Below are 18,586 nucleotides of genomic sequence, written 5' to 3' on the forward strand. Positions count from 1 at the left end.
ACATAGTTATATCCAGTACAGAGAGGGAGAGAGAGAAGAAATGGGGTTTAAAGTTTCACTTGACACAAACTATGACATACATGTACTGGTACAGTACTTGTATTAAATTCGTGGAATCAAGTAGGCCTATGCTATATATATATGTCCTAGAATCAAGTCCGAGGGGTACTTCCGTTTCCGCCCTTTTCCTGAGCAGTCTTATTCCATACCATCTTTGTATGTTGTGTTATCTTAATTCTGCATAAACCTAGAGTTGGTGTTTGTTGGATAGATCCTTTATACTTACTGGCCTTAGGTAATGTTGAGACTATAATTTGGTTCAATTTTATTTGAATGATTTACTTGGGGTAATTAGCAAAGCAAGGAAACCGAAGGACCCGGAGAAAACTCACAAGGCTGGACATGCGACCCTATTCCTAGTCATTCAAGCAGGGAATCAAATAAAAGTATGGCCTATTTCAAATATGATATTTGCATAAAGAACTTACAGACTTAAATATGGACTAACTAGCCGAAGGATTCGGCTAAATCAATCGACGCTGAATTCGTCAAGTGAGTCCACTGCTGACATTCCGCCGAATGATTCACCAGAACCAAACATGTTTGATATATTCGTCAATCACCACTCATATCGCGAAGTTACGCGATTGTTTGAACTTTGAAGACATGTTCGTTGCCATGCTAAATCATGTGACGTGAAAGGTGATGCAATCGAGTGGTGAATCGGGTGAAGGATTTGTCTAGAGTGTCCACTCATTCGGCCGAATGTCATTCCCATGAATCTCAATTGCGCCAATTGATTCAGGCAAACGAGTCGGGCGAATCATTTGGTTAGTGTGTCCACCGCTTTACTAGAAGAAAACTGGATTGCCTAAAAACCAACAAGGGAAATGCACAGAACAAAAATGTGAGAGTATCACAAACTGGCAGTCAAACGGTGACATGGGTGCTACAGCCTACAAATTCCAACTACCATGGGATCGAGTATGTGCATGCCAATGTGTACATGGGACCCCGGTTTTATGTTCCATCGAACGACTAGACAGGCCTGCACCTCTGACAAGCAGAAACCACGCTGAAAAATCCAAATGAGTTTTTTCGGTCAACACTGGGAGCAAACACGCAACCTCCAGGCTAGCAAGCCAGCGCCTTACTCACTCGGCTACATGGCTCTCTTCTAATTACCGTGAAAGTCCAGTCACATGACCAGTAGGGGTTATTAAAACAAATCTTTACAGCTTAGGTAAGATCTATGCATTGGCCGACAAAGTTCATCAGGATTTTCCGGCGTGGTCCCCCCCCCCATTGTCAGCGCTGCAGGATAGAGGGCTTGACAATGGATAAGGCATAGTCGTTCGGATGGGATAAAAAACCTAAGCCCGTGTATATATTCCCGATGATGTCCGGGCAGACTTACCCTCATATCACATTGTACGGCCTATGCCCGTCTTCATTAGTCCAGTCGGAGCAGAACAGTAGGACGTTAAACCCCATTTCATTTCATTTCTGTTACAAATTTATGCGTATCGTTGCGGGTTTGTAATGACGAGTTATTTCCCCTACAACAACAATGGACACACTTGATATAATGATCGGTATGTATACGGAATGTAAGTCGAACGAGTAAAGTATTGCTCCGAACTCCGTCGCGTGGAGCAATGCATAGGGGGGTATAACTTGTTTTCAAGATGGTATACATCGAAAACTTTTCATCGGTATGAAATTTGTTTTGTTATTTTTATTTTTTTTTTATAGTTTTCTATGGTTATTTTGAAAATAACTTGTTTTCTATTATTACAAATGTATTTGGTTATAATGTCGTGCATTCATTTTGCTTAACAAATGTGATGGTTTTAAAAATATTGAAACAACAAAGGGGGGCAATAATATAGAAGGCAATCGCGTGCGGTTTAAATCATAAGATCTTTCATTGGGTTGACTGGTTTCGATGTCAAGTGTGTGCGACATGAAATGGGGTTTAACGTCCTACTGTTCTTCTCCGACCGGGCTAATGAAGATGGTCATACGCCATACAGTGTGCTATGAGGGACAATTTATCCTTACAACGGCGCTACGGCCTACTCTTATATCGAATTCCAACTGGCAAGGATTTTTTTTTACGTACACGCCAATGTGTACACGGGACCTCGGTTTTTGTACCATCGGCGGCACAGCTGTCCTGTACCACTAACAAGGAGAAACCACGTCGGAAAATCCCGATGAATTTTCTCGTCCGACGTTGGGAGTGAACCCGCGACCCCCAAATAAAAACAAACCAGCGTCTTAGTTGCAACAAGCGTGTACGTGACAAAATAGTAAGGTCGCTTGTCTAACCTAGTGTAAACGAATTAATGAATAAAATTGTATTGTGATAATGGCTGACAACAATATTGTCCTTTAATGGAGAGATAACTACAGTGTATACAGAGCGAAGCTAAATCTAATTAAAGGGATCTTTTACGTGCACGCCAATGTGTACACGGGTCTTCGGCTTTTCGTCCCACCCGAACGGTTAGAAAGCTGTTCTTGTCAGGCCCTCCGTCCTGTATCCCTGACAAGGGGAAACCAAGCCGGAAAATTCCGATGAAGAGACCTCCAGGTTAGCGAGCAATCCTCTTTACCACTGCGCCACCACTGCTCTCAGTAAGATATGGTATAAGGTACAATAATTGCGCGTTTAGTTTCCCTGATATGTGATATGAGAAAGGAATAAATGGGGTTAAACGTCCACTCGACACAAACTAGGTCATTTTGGAACGAACATTCCGCTCAGTTGTCACGCCATTTGGCTCAATGACAGACCATATGATGCAACGCGCACGCGTTAACCATTCGCCCCCTCCCCCTTTTCTGATATGACACCGACAACATCGAACACCCTATGTGATAAACACCTATTATATTTCACATATTTAATTGGTTTTTATGTATATCACGTCCCACCATTTTAAAATGGTTGTTTGATAAAGACAAGAGAATCCTAGTCCATCAGTTATAAACAGTTATTGCACCCCATCTGCACTCTTTGTCCTTTCGAGAAAAAACAATTTAACGTCGATAACGATTGCTATGCAATTATCAACTAATATCAAATTCAATCAAATCGTAGAAAATACGCAATGCTAAAATACATGTCAATATGCTTTAGACATAACACCAAGGCCATGGTCCCATCTTTAACAACAGTCGACAGTCTGACCTATTCTCATAGTCTCCAATCTTTAACAACAGTCGACAATCTGACCCATTGACCTGTCTAGTTAATATACATGTGGATATCTTATAGACATAATCCGTCGTAGTAATCCGTACTGCAGGGCCCTTTCCGGTACTACCATCTTTAACGACACAATAGCCGACACCCTGAGCCAGTAGTCAGTCTAATTAACCTGTCTGGATTTTTACTCAAGATAGTGAGTGAGAATAAACACAACAGTTCTATGGATAACAATTACTGTGTTTCTGTTTAACAATGATTATCTTGTGGTTGTAGCATTGTGCTTGATAACGACAAGATAATCATTGTTGAAACGTAGCTTAAATAGAAATACAGTAATTGTTATCCATAGAACTGTTGTGTTTATTTTTAATGTGTTCAATTACTAAATGCCATTCAAACAGTATAGTGAGTGAGCTGTGTATAAATGATTCAGGTGATTCAGCCACTTTGTCTTCAGTTTGTCCCCGAGTGACCTGTTATAGCTTTGCTATCTTTAGCCAATCAATAATCCATGAAGAATTTTGGTTATCTAGACACAATTTTTGCATAGGACAGACGAAGAAATAACTCATGCGCTATTATTGCGTGTTAGTGATCGTAAGTTTATTTGAGACAAAATGTTCACACATGAGTGAAACAGCGCGAACGTTCTTCTGTCGTTTTGGTTGAATTGTAGATGGATTAAAATGTTTGAAATGAAAATAAAATGGGGTTTAACGTCCTACTGCTATACTCCGCCTGGGTTAATGAAGAAGAGCATACGCCATACAGTGTGCTATGAAGAAAATTTTGTCTGGGCAACGACACCATGACCTACTCTTATATCGAATTCCAACTGCCAAGGGATCTTTTACGTGCACGCCAATGTATACACGGGACCACGGTTTTCCGTCCAATCCGCAGATTAGACAGCTGTCCTTGTCAGGCCGTCCGTCCTGCACCACTGACAAGTGGAAACCACGGCGAAAAATCCCGATGTACTTTCTCTGTCAATGCAGGGATCGAACACGCGACCTCCGGGTTACGTCTTACCCAGTTAGTAATTGTTGCTCCCAATTAAAATTTTAGAGTCCATAAGAAATAAATCAGTATAATTTTATATATTAATGACCCGAATAATTGTCCGCCAATAATTAGCCTTGCTGTGATTAATAATATGCCTCTAAATATTTGGTCTGTCATTCAGTGACATGGCGTGGTTTCGATTCCCCGATTGTACGTGACAGGGAGTTGTTGCCTGCCCAATCTCTTGGGTTTTCTCCTTCCACTGCTAAAGACCCCTTCACGAAAGCGAATTATTGAAACAAAATTGAACCATATGTTAGTCCCGAAATGACACGGTTTGTGTCGAGTGGACGTTAAACCCTATTTCTCTCTCTCTGTTTAAATACGCACAGCCTATTTTTCATCATTTTTTTTATTTGAACGAGGTCGTTGTTTCCATAAATCTTACTTGTTTTTAATGTCATTATGTAAGGATAAAAGAAATTCGTTATTGGTTTTAAATCTAGGGTGACTAATTGTGACTGGTCAACCTTTGTGCCGACATTTGTTTTCGCTTGATTTCACCAAGAAATATAAATTTAACAACCTTTTCGCATGGAACCTAAATCTAAGGCCTTTACAATCCCAGGGTTTTCGGTTTCAAAATCAGTTTTACATGCAAACACTCAACGAACCAAGTGATGCCACATCTGAACGAAGACCAACGCAACAACACTATTGGTCGATTACGAGCAGGTGAATCCCAGACAGATGTAGCCAGGCTGCTGAATGTTCCCCGAGTTCATTTCTCGTCTTTGGGATAGGTACTGATAGCGAAGTTCAACACGTGACCGCCCAATCTCAGGCCAAACAAGAGTGAGCAAACCTGTCCTGGATCGTCACTTCCGGTTACGTCATTGGCGGAAACGGTTATCAACTGCGACCTCTACCGCAGCAGCAATTACCGGACTGCGTAGAATCTCAGACAGCCCGTAAACGCCTACATGAAACCGTTTTACGAGCCAGACGTCCCCGTTAGAGCTGCTGTTTTGAAATACGTCGACACCGTGAAATCCAACTTCAATGGGTTCAGACACTGGGGGTAAGGCCACAGCAACCCTGGAGAGCAGTTTGGTTCAGCGACGTATTGCGGTTCCTGTTGCAACAAGGCGATGGTAGAGCGAGGTTATACCGACGACGAAATGTAACATTTCGTTTCTTTTGTTGGAGAGTATATATTTGCTTGATAATTATAAGAAGACCCATTCGTCAACACTTTTACAACCGATCAGTTTTCATTCGTTCACTTTTTCTGTAAGAACATGTCATGTTCTGTATTGCATTGTTTTATTATTAGTCGTGGTGTTTTTAAAGACGTCTTTATTTCTTATACTATTTCTTAAAAGCCTTGAAACCATATGCATGTCCTGTAAATTACGGTAGACCAAACTGTTTATTTTCACGTTTTATTACTCAGACAATTGCCATACAGATTTGGGTGTTGATTGGTGTTAAGTTGTCTGTATAGTTAAAATGTCTGGCTGTTTATTGGTCCAATAAACTATAGATCAAAGGAATAAGCTATATAGTGTAGGCCTCCATTTGAATTTAGGCCCCTTGTCTGCGATATCGCTTCGGTGGAAGCGGACGTTAAATAAAGCTTTTTCACACATTTAGGCCCCTTGTCTGCGATATCACCTCGGTGGAAGCGGACGTAAAATACAACTAACTCACACACACACAATTAAGGCACCCTGGTGTTTTTAAAAATTGACTCAGCAGTGTGCATTGAGCCAAGTAGGCTTATTGAAGTTAGCATCAACAGAGGGCTTTGAGAAATATAATGGTCACAGAGAATACAAGACTGCAGGTTTGTAAATTTTTACCAAATAAAAACGAGCAGGCCTATTCAATTTAGCATCGATATATTGCTTCTATGTATATTAATAATTCGTTTCGTTTAAAACAAACAAGTCAGATTCAGAACTTTCACCAGAAGTGCAAACATGGCGGACAAGGAAAAATTTTTTCGATGCGTTTTTAAAAGCGGTCCAGTAATTCAGCAATCTAATGAATCTGTCTTCTTTTTTTGAAATCGTGCTTAATTATTATTAGTTATTCGGCTCTACACCGTTGTTCAAATACGTATAATTGCAAGAAACACCCCGATAAGGACCAGCAGGTAAAAATCTGTCTTGATTTCATACTTTGCCGCCATCTTTGATTTTCATAGACTTTCTCGAAAGAAATGAGAAATACATGTAAATCCAGGCATGGACTATAGCTAGATAATAACTTTTGTGTTAGTTGTTTAGTTGAAATGTAATCTGATTTCTGTAAATGAAAAAAACAACAAACAAATCAACCTTTTATGTCAATGTGTAATATTGAACCACTGTTGTTAGGCCTAGGCCTAATATTAAGTGATAGAACTAGCACTTGTCTTCATAAGTTTCTGTATAGTTTCGTTATTTTGTTTTCAGTCATTGATGTTAGCATGTACTGCACAAAGAAAAACTGGTAAAAATTTAATTTTCTTTTTCTATATTTTTTTTAATAATGCCCAATAATTTAATTCTTACTGTATATGATGCATGTAAAGATTCAGTGCCACGAGATAAAGAAGTATTTATCACATAGTTATATCCAGTACAGAGAGGGAGAGAGAGAAGAAATGGGGTTTAAAGTTTCACTTGACACAAACTATGACATACATGTACTGGTACAGTACTTGTATTAAATTCGTGGAATCAAGTAGGCCTATGCTATATATATATGTCCTAGAATCAAGTCCGAGGGGTACTTCCGTTTCCGCCCTTTTCCTGAGCAGTCTTATTCCATACCATCTTTGTATGTTGTGTTATCTTAATTCTGCATAAACCTAGAGTTGGTGTTTGTTGGATAGATCCTTTATACTTACTGGCCTTAGGTAATGTTGAGACTATAATTTGGTTCAATTTTATTTGAATGATTTACTTGGGGTAATTAGCAAAGCAAGGAAACCGAAGGACCCGGAGAAAACTCACAAGGCTGGACATGCGACCCTATTCCTAGTCATTCAAGCAGGGAATCAAATAAAAGTATGGCCTATTTCAAATATGATATTTGCATAAAGAACTTACAGACTTAAATATGGACTAACTAGCCGAAGGATTCGGCTAAATCAATCGACGCTGAATTCGTCAAGTGAGTCCACTGCTGACATTCCGCCGAATGATTCACCAGAACCAAACATGTTTGATATATTCGTCAATCACCACTCATATCGCGAAGTTACGCGATTGTTTGAACTTTGAAGACATGTTCGTTGCCATGCTAAATCATGTGACGTGAAAGGTGATGCAATCGAGTGGTGAATCGGGTGAAGGATTTGTCTAGAGTGTCCACTCATTCGGCCGAATGTCATTCCCATGAATCTCAATTGCGCCAATTGATTCAGGCAAACGAGTCGGGCGAATCATTTGGTTAGTGTGTCCACCGCTTTACTAGAAGAAAACTGGATTGCCTAAAAACCAACAAGGGAAATGCACAGAACAAAAATGTGAGAGTATCACAAACTGGCAGTCAAACGGTGACATGGGTGCTACAGCCTACAAATTCCAACTACCATGGGATCGAGTATGTGCATGCCAATGTGTACATGGGACCCCGGTTTTATGTTCCATCGAACGACTAGACAGGCCTGCACCTCTGACAAGCAGAAACCACGCTGAAAAATCCAAATGAGTTTTTTCGGTCAACACTGGGAGCAAACACGCAACCTCCAGGCTAGCAAGCCAGCGCCTTACTCACTCGGCTACATGGCTCTCTTCTAATTACCGTGAAAGTCCAGTCACATGACCAGTAGGGGTTATTAAAACAAATCTTTACAGCTTAGGTAAGATCTATGCATTGGCCGACAAAGTTCATCAGGATTTTCCGGCGTGGTCCCCCCCCCCCCATTGTCAGCGCTGCAGGATAGAGGGCTTGACAATGGATAAGGCATAGTCGTTCGGATGGGATAAAAAACCTAAGCCCGTGTATATATTCCCGATGATGTCCGGGCAGACTTACCCTCATATCACATTGTACGGCCTATGTCCGTCTTCATTAGTCCAGTCGGAGCAGAACAGTAGGACGTTAAACCCCATTTCATTTCATTTCTGTTACAAATTTATGCGTATCGTTGCGGGTTTGTAATGACGAGTTATTTCCCCTACAACAACAATGGACACACTTGATATAATGATCGGTATGTATACGGAATGTAAGTCGAACGAGTAAAGTATTGCTCCGAACTCCGTCGCGTGGAGCAATGCATAGGGGGGTATAACTTGTTTTCAAGATGGTATACATCGAAAACTTTTCATCGGTATGAAATTTGTTTTGTTATTTTTATTTTTTTTTTATAGTTTTCTATGGTTATTTTGAAAATAACTTGTTTTCTATTATTACAAATGTATTTGGTTATAATGTCGTGCATTCATTTTGCTTAACAAATGTGATGGTTTTAAAAATATTGAAACAACAAAGGGGGGCAATAATATAGAAGGCAATCGCGTGCGGTTTAAATCATAAGATCTTTCATTGGGTTGACTGGTTTCGATGTCAAGTGTGTGCGACATGAAATGGGGTTTAACGTCCTACTGTTCTTCTCCGACCGGGCTAATGAAGATGGTCATACGCCATACAGTGTGCTATGAGGGACAATTTATCCTTACAACGGCGCTACGGCCTACTCTTATATCGAATTCCAACTGGCAAGGATTTTTTTTTACGTACACGCCAATGTGTACACGGGACCTCGGTTTTTGTACCATCGGCGGCACAGCTGTCCTGTACCACTAACAAGGAGAAACCACGTCGGAAAATCCCGATGAATTTTCTCGTCCGACGTTGGGAGTGAACCCGCGACCCCCAAATAAAAACAAACCAGCGTCTTAGTTGCAACAAGCGTGTACGTGACAAAATAGTAAGGTCGCTTGTCTAACCGAGTGTAAACGAATTAATGAATAAAATTGTATTGTGATAATGGCTGACAACAATATTGTCCTTTAATGGAGAGATAACTACAGTGTATACAGAGCGAAGCTAAATCTAATTAAAGGGATCTTTTACGTGCACGCCAATGTGTACACGGGTCTTCGGCTTTTCGTCCCACCCGAACGGTTAGAAAGCTGTTCTTGTCAGGCCCTCCGTCCTGTATCCCTGACAAGGGGAAACCAAGCCGGAAAATTCCGATGAAGAGACCTCCAGGTTAGCGAGCAATCCTCTTTACCACTGCGCCACCACTGCTCTCAGTAAGATATGGTATAAGGTACAATAATTGCGCGTTTAGTTTCCCTGATATGTGATATGAGAAAGGAATAAATGGGGTTAAACGTCCACTCGACACAAACTAGGTCATTTTGGAACGAACATTCCGCTCAGTTGTCACGCCATTTGGCTCAATGACAGACCATATGATGCAACGCGCACGCGTTAACCATTCGCCCCCTCCCCCTTTTCTGATATGACACCGACAACATCGAACACCCTATGTGATAAACACCTATTATATTTCACATATTTAATTGGTTTTTATGTATATCACGTCCCACCATTTTAAAATGGTTGTTTGATAAAGACAAGAGAATCCTAGTCCATCAGTTATAAACAGTTATTGCACCCCATCTGCACTCTTTGTCCTTTCGAGAAAAAACAATTTAACGTCGATAACGATTGCTATGCAATTATCAACTAATATCAAATTCAATCAAATCGTAGAAAATACGCAATGCTAAAATACATGTCAATATGCTTTAGACATAACACCAAGGCCATGGTCCCATCTTTAACAACAGTCGACAGTCTGACCTATTCTCATAGTCTCCAATCTTTAACAACAGTCGACAATCTGACCCATTGACCTGTCTAGTTAATATACATGTGGATATCTTATAGACATAATCCGTCGTAGTAATCCGTACTGCAGGGCCCTTTCCGGTACTACCATCTTTAACGACACAATAGCCGACACCCTGAGCCAGTAGTCAGTCTAATTAACCTGTCTGGATTTTTACTCAAGATAGTGAGTGAGAATAAACACAACAGTTCTATGGATAACAATTACTGTGTTTCTGTTTAACAATGATTATCTTGTGGTTGTAGCATTGTGCTTGATAACGACAAGATAATCATTGTTGAAACGTAGCTTAAATAGAAATACAGTAATTGTTATCCATAGAACTGTTGTGTTTATTTTTAATGTGTTCAATTACTAAATGCCATTCAAACAGTATAGTGAGTGAGCTGTGTATAAATGATTCAGGTGATTCAGCCACTTTGTCTTCAGTTTGTCCCCGAGTGACCTGTTATAGCTTTGCTATCTTTAGCCAATCAATAATCCATGAAGAATTTTGGTTATCTAGACACAATTTTTGCATAGGACAGACGAAGAAATAACTCATGCGCTATTATTGCGTGTTAGTGATCGTAAGTTTATTTGAGACAAAATGTTCACACATGAGTGAAACAGCGCGAACGTTCTTCTGTCGTTTTGGTTGAATTGTAGATGGATTAAAATGTTTGAAATGAAAATAAAATGGGGTTTAACGTCCTACTGCTATACTCCGCCTGGGTTAATGAAGAAGAGCATACGCCATACAGTGTGCTATGAAGAAAATTTTGTCTGGGCAACGACACCATGACCTACTCTTATATCGAATTCCAACTGCCAAGGGATCTTTTACGTGCACGCCAATGTATACACGGGACCACGGTTTTCCGTCCAATCCGCAGATTAGACAGCTGTCCTTGTCAGGCCGTCCGTCCTGCACCACTGACAAGTGGAAACCACGGCGAAAAATCCCGATGTACTTTCTCTGTCAATGCAGGGATCGAACACGCGACCTCCGGGTTACGTCTTACCCAGTTAGTAATTGTTGCTCCCAATTAAAATTTTAGAGTCCATAAGAAATAAATCAGTATAATTTTATATATTAATGACCCGAATAATTGTCCGCCAATAATTAGCCTTGCTGTGATTAATAATATGCCTCTAAATATTTGGTCTGTCATTCAGTGACATGGCGTGGTTTCGATTCCCCGATTGTACGTGACAGGGAGTTGTTGCCTGCCCAATCTCTTGGGTTTTCTCCTTCCACTGCTAAAGACCCCTTCACGAAAGCGAATTATTGAAACAAAATTGAACCATATGTTAGTCCCGAAATGACACGGTTTGTGTCGAGTGGACGTTAAACCCTATTTCTCTCTCTCTGTTTAAATACGCACAGCCTATTTTTCATCATTTTTTTTATTTGAACGAGGTCGTTGTTTCCATAAATCTTACTTGTTTTTAATGTCATTATGTAAGGATAAAAGAAATTCGTTATTGGTTTTAAATCTAGGGTGACTAATTGTGACTGGTCAACCTTTGTGCCGACATTTGTTTTCGCTTGATTTCACCAAGAAATATAAATTTAACAACCTTTTCGCATGGAACCTAAATCTAAGGCCTTTACAATCCCAGGGTTTTCGGTTTCAAAATCAGTTTTACATGCAAACACTCAACGAACCAAGTGATGCCACATCTGAACGAAGACCAACGCAACAACACTATTGGTCGATTACGAGCAGGTGAATCCCAGACAGATGTAGCCAGGCTGCTGAATGTTCCCCGAGTTCATTTCTCGTCTTTGGGATAGGTACTGATAGCGAAGTTCAACACGTGACCGCCCAATCTCAGGCCAAACAAGAGTGAGCAAACCTGTCCTGGATCGTCACTTCCGGTTACGTCATTGGCGGAAACGGTTATCAACTGCGACCTCTACCGCAGCAGCAATTACCGGACTGCGTAGAATCTCAGACAGCCCGTAAACGCCTACATGAAACCGTTTTACGAGCCAGACGTCCCCGTTAGAGCTGCTGTTTTGAAATACGTCGACACCGTGAAATCCAACTTCAATGGGTTCAGACACTGGGGGTAAGGCCACAGCAACCCTGGAGAGCAGTTTGGTTCAGCGACGTATTGCGGTTCCTGTTGCAACAAGGCGATGGTAGAGCGAGGTTATACCGACGACGAAATGTAACATTTCGTTTCTTTTGTTGGAGAGTATATATTTGCTTGATAATTATAAGAAGACCCATTCGTCAACACTTTTACAACCGATCAGTTTTCATTCGTTCACTTTTTCTGTAAGAACATGTCATGTTCTGTATTGCATTGTTTTATTATTAGTCGTGGTGTTTTTAAAGACGTCTTTATTTCTTATACTATTTCTTAAACATATATTATGCAAGATCTAAATTTGCCTATTGCATGTCTTTCTTTATGCCTGAAATGTTATTTAAACTATTTATTAGACATTATTTAACGTATTCAGACCATAATCAACTCTCCATATCATCGCTAGCCTGCGATATTTACTGGATTATGATCCCATTTTCTGATTTAATCATGAAATTGATAATCGAGACTATGTTTTTTATTGTATCGACTTTAGAAAAAATGCTCGAGACTAGGCCGAAATTTCAATCGCTTAATAATGTTCGAGACTAGGCCGAAATTTCAATCGCTTAATTCTCGGTTCATAGTGGATCAATTTGACTGAAATATTCAGCAAATTGCCTTTATATTATCTAGTTTTTAACTATTATAGTGGGAACCACCAGCTCTTTATCTAATCTCCCATAATGAACGTATCTTTATCTAATCTCCCATAATGAACGTATCTTTAACTTCCAAAATCACATTTATCAAGATTAACACATAGTCACAGGTTAATCTATTGAAATAATTTGAATGTCAAGGACATATTCTTCTCCGGTATTACTATCTATATCATTACTATATCCATGGCAAAGTTCAAGGTCGCTGATAACTTCGATGTTGTTGCTGTATGTTATTTTCTAAATAACCCGTATGGATGTTTGTCCAATGCTAGCTGTGATGATAATTTACGTACCATACATATATATTTAGCCATATCTTCTATTGACTTATTTATTTAATTCTTTACATATTTTTCAAAGAAAAAATAAATAAATAAAAATTGAAAGTATTTTGATTAATAACGACATTTTACTATGAATTTTGTATTTGTAAGAAGGTTATTTAACGTCCGTTTCCACCGAGGTGATATCGCCGACAAGGGTTTATGAGGGTCAATGTGTGAAATAACCTAAGGCAGTGGGTTATTTCATATATCGACCGAGGGTATCAGGGTAATATTCGTCTTACATACCGACATCAATGTTAAATCTAGCCTAATTGATGTCACCTATAAGACAATGGTTTAGTCCATATCGGCCCTGGGACTAATATTATGACTAAATTAAGAAAATAAGTCTTAAGTTGCACATTAGTGTAACATCTAAAGTGTTATAAATGATTACATGTACTGTATAGTGTTTTATATTTGTGAATAGTTAATTAAACTTCTAGATGTTAAACGAATTAATGCTAATTGCGATACTAATAGTTATGTAGTATTTAAAATATATATATATAAAAAATGTTTACATAGCTTTTAATGAAATATATGATGTTAATGTTTACGTACACCTAAAAGGAGATTGTATTGTTTAATTTATTTTTATTTACATCAAATTGATAATGTCGATTTATATTTGAAACTTACCATTAAACAATATAAATGTTATTGAAGCAAAGTTGTAATAAAACACGTTTTTTCTTAAAGTGCACATAAGATGGGTTTTGGAACTTTTGGATATGTGTAGCCAATGGTTACTATATCAACTTTACGGCAAGTTCACACCAATGTGTTGAAATTAATTCAGTTATCTTCACTCAAAGTCGTAAAAATGGACCTCCCGTGAAAACGACTTTGCCAATTATCGAAAACACTCTTAATCCCCTCAGACGCCAGTGACGTCACAGTGACCGAATGCATATTCGGAATGTTTATTCCTTAATTACCTATATACAGCCGGCGTGTGTACTCATTAACGCCTGACTGATTCCTTAATCTCCCTTAGTTCTTAATTAAATAAAACAATTGACTTCGGAATAATTCGTTTTGTAATTCATTTTAATTTAAGATCCAATTTAGACTGCCTACAACTTTTAAACTTTGAAGTCTTGAACTCTTGAACTCTTGAACTCTTAATTAATTTTTTACAGTATGGAACTTATTGGACGAACACTTTTAATATGTAAATAATATACCGGTCCAACTATGTGTTTTTTACTGCGAGCACTTCGCTTTTCCACATAAAGTGTAGTGTCGTTAATATTTGTCATTAATTAATCAATCCGACTATAAAAGTTATACAGGCATGGGTCATAAATTACACGTCGGTGCTAGCAGTGAGTGTTAGTGGGATTAAGAATGTTGATTAGGTAATTATCTTTTTTTACGCCTGCCAGATCGAAGACATCACTCTAAGTGAACTAATGGTAGAATCGTACACCCACACATTAATTGTATAAAATCATTATGTTTTACTCATCAGTTGTTTATAAGTATTATTTACCCAATAATTATTGCTCACCAGTGTTTTTGTAATCAAGTAGCCTCGTATTATTTGTTGATTGGCGTTTAAACAACAATCGTTTATCTTCTTTTTAATAAAAGTATTTTACAATTGCATTGACAGTTTAATCACTCACCAAACGGCACCAGGAACTCCACGTATGATCCCGTGCAATTTTCGTGCCGAAGTTTAACCTCATTTACTACACCCGTAGTACATGTAACCGTAAATGGTAATAAGATTCCCAGCGTTGATTGGCTGAGAAATGAGGGCGATCTATTGTACATGTTATGCATAGTCATCGGAAAATTCCATATTCACTGTAAATTTCAAATGGAGTTACGATAAAAGTTGTTCTTTATGTATAGAAATGGTTATTATTATTATATATAGCTAATAATGAATATATCGACAAATGACTGGCGCCATTATATCAAGTATTACGGGGTTATCCAAATTACCGGTAAATGCGCTAATTTCTTGAGTCGTCTTCATTTGACATGTGGCCTATTTAAACAAAGGCAGCTTAAATGGATCTACGGCATGATACGGCATTTGAAATTCACTCTAAAATATTCCAATCACAAATGAAAGACGATAATTCGGTGATTATGATTGGAACGTCAACAGACGCTTGTCAACTTGCCGTGTGTATTGATAGTGCTATATTGTACAGACAGTGAGATATTGTATAGATAATGTATATCCTATGTGTAGTGCCTGTGACGTCACCAGCCAATCAACCGGATTAAGGTCGTAATTGAAAAATTGAAAAGCGTTTTGGCGTGTCGGACACTTAAACGTTAACAGCGGACTTAATTTTAATCAGATTGGTGAGAAGTTGCCGTAAAGTTGATATAGTAACCATGGGCTATACATACATGTAATTTAGATTTTCGATCTTACGTGGTCTTTCGATATCAAAGACACGCTAGTCAAGGATTAAAGGATATCTCGTTTATCGAGCACAAGATGATATCCAGTCCGGGATTGTTGATTTAAATATATCTCAATATCGAAAGAACATTATTCAACGTCAATATGGAAATGAGTATGCAACCAACAGAAGCCATAGTTCCTAGCAGGTTTTATATAAAAATCTGTCAGTAGAACAAACAGTATAGAAATACAAAATAACCCCAAGTGTTGACATAATAATAGACAGAGGAATGGGGTTTAACGTCCATTTCACCATTTCACACAAACTAGGTTATTTCGGGACTAACATATGGTTCAATTTTATTTCAATAATTCGCTTGCGTGTAGGGGTCTTTATCAGTGGAAGGAAACCGGAGGACCCGAAAAAAAAACCAAGAGGTTGGACAGGCGATCCTACTTGTCGTGTGTTTTCGACATTCCGCGATTTGAAGCTTCCTGGTTAACCACGTCTACTTCCTTTCCGTTAGACACGGTAATCAGCTTATATAGTCATATTTGACGTCTATTGTACATCTTAAATCCACTTACTTAGAGTGTCGTGTTTTTATTTCATGGGTCTAGAAGAACCTCCCCTTTAAAATTGTAGGAAAGTTTCAATGAAAACAATTTAGTGGATTGTTCGAATGCATTGGTTATGTTGCCTAGAAATATATACTCTATATTTTCACATATGAGTGTGGTGAAGTAACATTTTGGAAAGGAATTAATCATTTTAAATTAGAAATTATAGGAATTCGCCAATATAAATTATAGCACTTGTTCTTTAATTGTATAATTGTTAATTTGGTGTACAACGACTAACGTTTTCATCAAAATTGTTAGTACAGTCTTGTACACCATTACATATATTGTTTGCCGATTGACATACAGTATCGCTGTTCTTACATTTAAATTCTCCTGCTGTACATCCATCTGAAACGAAACATTCAATATTTTAAACCTCTTGATTCAGATAATTAAAGATACATTATGTAAAATTTAAATAAAGAGCGCACCATTCTTGATATAATAGGTCACAAATAGATAATATAAAATGAAAATATTGAGAATTTCATTCAGATTACTTCATTCTTAGCCAAGTCATCATTGTTTGTAGTATTAACAAGATGTGTGCATTGTTGTAACCAGGGCACTGGTATATTCGAGACTTAGCCTATCTTTCCTATTTTTAAATTAAATTTTTAAATGGCGAACCGTTCTAATGTGGTATCCGATGCCATCGAGAGTTGATTATTGTCTGGATAAGTTAGTTAATGTCTAATTAATAGTTTATATAACATTTTAAGCATAATGGAAGACCTGCGATAGGCAGATTTAGCTCTTGCATAATGTATTTTAAATCATAATCTTTAAGTAATAAGGTTAGTCAACTGTTTTCAAGCGAATAACGAAGTAAATACCAAAATGAAATGGGGTTTGATGTCCTACTGTTCTTCTCCGACTGGGCTAATGAAGACGGGCATATGCCGTACAGTGTGCTATGAGGAAACTTTTGGCTGGGCAGCGGGACTATTGCCTACTCTTATATCGAATTCCAACTGCTGAGGGATCTTTTACGTGCACGTCAATGCATACACGGGACCTCGGTTTTTAGTCCCATCCGATCGTCTAGACAACTGTTTTTGTCTGGCCATGTCTCATACATCACTGACAAGGGGAAACCACGTCGGAAAATCCCGAGGTGTATACCGTCTTTAGTTAAAAATGGAAAACGTTAGCTTAGGTTTAAAGAAATAAATAGAACCTAAATTCGTCCGGATCCCAAATTCAATGGCCTACAACATTCGCAGAGTCATGCTGGTTAATTTGATACCACATATGTGGGGATAAAGCGCGGAGACAAATCGTGATGGACGAATATACATACACACACCCATACACATTGTGACCTCTAGAGTGTCAGTAAATTCCCTATTACATGATATTACAATATTTGCGTACATGGAAGCGGGCAATTTTGGTCCGATTTTCACGAAATTCGAACTCGGCCATAAATTTGTTGAAACGGTGATATCTTTTTAATGGTGTTTAAAATGCAATCAAAGTATCCGAGACCTTTGGGATATAAACCTATATTTCAAGTTTTGTCAAAGTCAGAATATAGTTGTGACCTTGAGAGTGTCCACAAAAAAATGTGAACGGACGTCCGGACGGACATTGGCGACTACATAATACGTCCACATGGAAATGTGCGTATATAAAAAAAAACATCAGTTAAAATCTCTCTATCGCGTTAAAGGCGTTTTCAGAAAATGAGAGATAACTCGGTTCGCAAAGCACTGAAAATCGACAAAGTGTACCATCTTATGACCCTTTACTCCACACAAAATTTGAAAGAAGTCCGTGACACAAATCGGTTCTCTAATGGGTAACGAAATGGAACTCTCAAACCTAAATATGGTTTGTTTGACATTGCTGATTTCGTTTCTTGTGGTTTCCTTTTTAGGCGACTGGTACGATTGAATCATAAGATCTACTGCTAAAATTGTTAGCTATAAGTCCCAAAATGTGATTTGGTGTTCGGTGATCTGGGAACAGTACGCACGCATTGCATTGAGCTCATCCGTTATATTTCCGATAGCGATAGCTTGGAAAGCATATAGAAACGCTATTTAAGAAAAAGGTGAATTATACGGACTTTAGTTATCCGTATCTATAACTAGTTCTCTTTAAAGGTGAACTATATGGACTTTAGTTATCCGTATCTATAACTAGTTCTCTTTAAAGGTGAACTATATGGACTTTAGTTATCCGTATCTATAACTAGTTCTCCTTAAAGGGGCGTTTTAACTATAAAAATTTAAATTAACGTTAACTTACTACAATTATTGGTCGATTCGTCTGCGCCATTTTGAGTGCAATCCTCTGTCCCATCACACCAAACGGATACCGGAAACGGGACACGTTGTGTTTGACCTACAACGTTACAGTAGAAGACACCTGAAGCAGTTACAACATAACTGAGAATAAATATAACACTAATACGGC

This window comes from Patella vulgata, chromosome 2 (genome assembly GCF_932274485.2).
Source record: "Patella vulgata chromosome 2, xgPatVulg1.2, whole genome shotgun sequence".
Taxonomy (NCBI): domain Eukaryota; kingdom Metazoa; phylum Mollusca; class Gastropoda; family Patellidae; genus Patella; species Patella vulgata.